Genomic DNA, 4,821 nt, shown 5'->3' with positions numbered 1-4,821 from the left:
TGGTCATTTGACCCATTGTACTCTCAAGTAGCAATATATTGTACTGTTATGTTGTACTATGTACTAATTACGTGTTTATATGGTTTTGTAACCCTTTATGATCTTAGATAACTTTATCCTTGATAAAGACCTAAAAACAAGCTCGAAACGTTGGATGAATTATCCTTTTGCACAAATAAAGAATTTTCAGCATTCTAAGAGTTCTTTTCTTACGTTATTGATCACTATAGTGTGCCAGAGCTATTTCTATTGAATTAACTCTTATTTTTTCTGAGCACCTGCTATATACACAGTGAGCCAGACATATTCAATTTTCATTCAGAAGGCAGAGGGAAGCCTTAGCAGCTGAGCCTATATCTTGGCTTGTGAGCATTAGAACAGGCCGGCGATTACAGGGTAACATGAAAAATGTCCAGCTTGCATTATGACTAGAACATGACAATATCCTTTTAAGTACTAACCTATGATGCGTTCCTAAGCAGTTGATGTTATATGTTCTACATTTCATTTTCTGCATACTTTACAAGTAGTAGAATTTGCTTTGATATAGGCAACTGGATTTTCACAATGAAAAGGCAAAGGATAACGCCCGAAAAAGACGCCATACATTATGTCAGTGCCATCACTGACAAACCTGGATTGACCATGAAATACATCAATCCCCTTAAAGGTGAGTTAAAACAAGTTTTAACTAAATTGCCTTAATATTGTCATGCATTAGAATGACTGTCTTAGGTAATGATAAATATTTTCTACAGGAAGAGGAGTGTTTGCTGAAACTGAAATCGAAAAAGGGAGTTTTGTTGCAGAATATCGAGGTGAGCTCACGTATGCACTTACGATGGTAGACAACTACTCGAGATTTATGGTTGTGGTACAAGTCAAAGATCTAATGGCCCATACTGCAGCGAAGGTCTTCCAAGCACACTTATGCAGACCTCATGGCTACTCAGAGAGAGTCCTCACAGATCAAGGCACTGCCTTTGAAGCGGAAATCTTCAAGGACTTCTGCAGCTTTTACCGATGCAGGAAGATGCGTACTACACCCTACCATGCTCAAACCAATGGTTATCAACCTGCTCAGGACTTTACCCCATATTCCAGATGTGGCCTTACAAGTGATTTATAGAGGGGTAACAATACGTTGGGATCATCGGATCTAATCTCCCTTTTTATACACCCTAAAATCTTGTTTGCGTTAGAATAAACAATAACATCATAAAGGTATAGCAGTACCGTTTCAAAGTTTCGGTGTCCCAAGCAGCATTCCATCAGCCTCTGGAAGGTTCCTGGCAAATTGCACAGCTCGAAGGGCATGCTTTTGAACTCGCAGAGACCCATCGGGGTGGCAAAGGCGGTCTTCTTCCGGTCTGCCTCAGCAACGGACACTTGCCAATAGTGACTAGTGAGATCAAGGGTAGAAAAATAATTTGCAGTTGTCAATGCAGCTAGCTATTCCTCAATACAGGGGAGTGGTGCTGTCCTTCTTCTTTAACAGGACCAACGGAGCTGCCCAGAGGCTACAACTGTCACGGATAACCCCAGCCTCCTTCATGTTGCTCAACATGTCCTTGGTACACTGGTAATGTGCAGGTAGATTTGGCTTATATCTCTCTTTGATGGGTGGGTGTGCACTTGTGGGGATGTAGTGTTTGACCCCTTTTATTTTTCAAAAGTCTAGCGGATGTTTGCTGAAGACTTGCTCGTATTCTTGCACTAGCCTGTAGACCCCCTTCTTGTGATGTGAAGGTGTGGAGTCAGTGCCTACGTGTAATTCCTTACACCACTCCTCTGGCTGACTTGGTGAGCTGTCACTGAATGGGTGGGCTGAAGCAATGGTGGATGCTGCTGTTTGGATAGCATGTGTATCTACTGAGAACAGCTTATCAATGGTGGCAAATCGGAGCAGCTTAATCTTTTGCTCTCCGCAGTTCAACACTCTCATGGGCACTCTTCCCTTCCATATTAATGAATAAAACTATGATGTAAATAGCATATAGATACCCCACAAATGCAGATAAAAGTAGGTTATGGGAAAAGGGGGAAGAGAGAAACAGGAAAATAGTGGAATAAAGTATAACTTCCAGGTGGGAGAGGAAATGGCAGCACAGCCAGTGGAGGTGAAGCAAGGGGAGCCTGCAACTAAAGAGTTGAGAGCGTTATCACATGGTGACTGAGCCTGATTGTAACGGGAGCATAGAGGTGCCGATCCTGTCTTACCTGCGTTGGTGTAGAAGTGGGTGTCCTGTGGTGGAGTCAGCTATGTGCAGTGGTGGCCGTGGGTTCTTTTATGTGCGACCGTAGTAATAGCTGTGCCCACTTCCTGTATGGGAGTGGAATGCAGTGAGGCTAATGGAACGCACGCCTGCGCATTTGTGTTTAACGTCGCGCATGTGCAGAACGGAGAAAAGGCTGCGCTCACTTCCTAATGAAAGGGAGTGAGACGCAGCTGGGAAGGGAAGGGAAAAGATTAGGGTTTGGGGATGATGAAAGGGCTTTCTACGGGCAAGGATGGCAAAGGGTGGCAGTGACGGAAAGTCAGGCAGATGGTCCTGTCCTGTCCTGTCCGTCCGTCTTTTTGTATCATGAATTGGAAAGACTGCAAGGGGGAGGGGAGGTGCTTGTGCCCAAAAGGAGGAGTTATTCAGATTCATTGCAGTGGGCGGCGGCTGCAAAAAGTACCATTCTCCTTGTTTTTGCTCTGCAAAACAGCCTTTTCAAGGGTTTGGCTTGGGTGACAAAATGTCTTCTGTAGGCGTGGGTTTGTCTCCCTCTCCCTAAGATGTGTCCGGTATAGGCCAGGGTGCCACTCAAGGCCGTAACCAATTCGGGTTATAGCTTCTCGGCCTTTTGGCTAAGATCAAGTGTAGTTTCGGAGGACGCTACCTTGGTCGGTACTGGAAGGTGCCTGGGATTGCACGTCTGCCGGCCTTGAGGGAGTGTGTGCGCCTTCTGGTGACACATAGCCCTCTTGTGCCTGGACGGTTCCCAGGCAACGGGAGGCGATCACCTTTGTTATTTTGAAGTCCTACTGATAAACAGAAAAAAAAAAAATTAAATCTGTTCTTATCAGTTTAATATCTGATACGTCCCCTCTCTAGGGACCATATATTAAATGGATTTTTAGAACAAGGAGATGGAAAAAATCTTGCTCTGTCCACTCCACGCATTGACCTGGTATTGCAGTACCTCCAGGACCGGTGCACCCCTTCTTAACCGAGTTTCCAAAAGCAGAACTCAATTCACCTGATTCAAATGAGCCTCATTAGTGAATTGAAAGAAAGCAAAAACTTTATATGCACCTCAATTTGGCCAATTCACTTTTCACACTTTCACCCTTTTTTTTTATCTTTCACACCTTTTACTTGCTTTATTGATGCAAAAGCTGTGCCAAATAGCAAACTCATCTCCACTCAACTTGACCAACTCTGCTATGTCCCGTGCAGTATCTTATTCTCAGTCTTATCTAGATCATTTGCAATTGAATAGAATAGATCCCTTTTGGACACATTGGATTCAGCTGCTGCAGTGACTGCAGGTGTTAGAAGATGCAGACTTGGCATCAGGTGCTGTCTATCAGATTCCACTCCAATTAAAGCTTCCATTGTTTTTCGGTGTTTTCTTTGAGCAATGATGATGTCTTTAGTGATCTGTTGGCTCCCTCTCCTGGAGGAAGAGTTTGCTTGCTCTTGGACTTTCAAAAAGAGAGGTCATGATAGACATTTAGCTTCTGAGCCCAATTGGGGACAGTCATGGGTGATGAATGTTTTGCAACCTGCTGCGAAGCCTGATACCGCAATATAAGGAACGTCAAATACTAAGAATGGGCGGCCTATGAAAGAATTAGTACTTTCATTAAGCATACTTAAACGGCTAATTGGGAATAGACAAACTGTAAAAAGCCCTCTGAGAAAGCCCCTCTCTATCCTTTGTCAGTAAGCTTTTCTGTAGTCTGCCTGTTGATGTATTTTCCGTTTGAACAGTGCACAACATGAAGTGACGGAACACTGGCTTGTCACAATGTCCCCCGCTGACATCACAATAGCGCTGCTGCCTAGAAAGCCAGCTGCGCAGCAGAAGTTGCTCTTTGGGTGGGATGGTGGGCTAATGTATCTATTCCTGCTTGGTGAGAGTTTGACATGATCTAGAGCAACGAGTTCCAGCGGCTAGCGGTTGATTATTGGCTGTAATGGGGCTTTCTGGCTGGTGCTAGCCTTTCTTCTTAGCACACAGGAACCACAATCCCTACACCATGCTTCGATGGATTCTCTCATCCCAGCCCAGTAAAACTACATATTTCACACAGTTATAGGCAGCCCATGGGCATTCACCTGGATTAAAACCCATAACAGCTCATAGACCAAACAATCAATCTACCACTGGACCAAAGACAGGAAGCTAAATCCACTGCCTGCGGTAACTAACTTAATCCTATAGGCTACTCACACAACAAACCCAAGAGAAAGGAAAAAAACATGGCTTCGATTATCCATCCAATGAAAACGCATAACCATTGTGAGCCATTGGACAATGCAATTGCACACATGGTGACATGGTGCACGGCCCAATGAATCAAGTCTGTACTTCATATTCACGGTTTAAGCCCTTGGGTTTTAATGTGTCCAGAGTACATATCCAGAAAGATTCCCTTTTTTGTGCTAAGCACAAGTCAACAATACATTGTAAGCAGATTCTATTACCAGTCCCACACCATTTTGTGACGCATAATCACACAGTGGCCCAATTAAGATTCCAAGTCATCGAACATGTCCCAGCCATACGCAGAGGAGGCAATAGAATTAGGAAGCTCAAAGAAAGGGA

The 4,821-nt window shown here is 44.1% G+C and overlaps 1 pseudogene; it reads left to right on the top strand.

Annotated features, from left to right (window-relative positions):
- The first annotated feature begins 3,005 nt into the window (after positions 1-3,005).
- Positions 3,006-3,211, top strand: LOC142286888 (U2 spliceosomal RNA; annotated as a pseudogene).
- The last annotated feature ends 1,610 nt before the right edge of the window (positions 3,212-4,821 follow it).

Source organism: Anomaloglossus baeobatrachus, unplaced genomic scaffold, assembly GCF_048569485.1.
Source record: "Anomaloglossus baeobatrachus isolate aAnoBae1 unplaced genomic scaffold, aAnoBae1.hap1 Scaffold_70, whole genome shotgun sequence".
In the NCBI taxonomy this organism is placed as follows: domain Eukaryota; kingdom Metazoa; phylum Chordata; class Amphibia; order Anura; family Aromobatidae; genus Anomaloglossus; species Anomaloglossus baeobatrachus.
The sequence above is the reverse complement of the archived record's forward strand: the minus strand, read 5'-3'. Positions and strand labels throughout refer to the sequence as shown.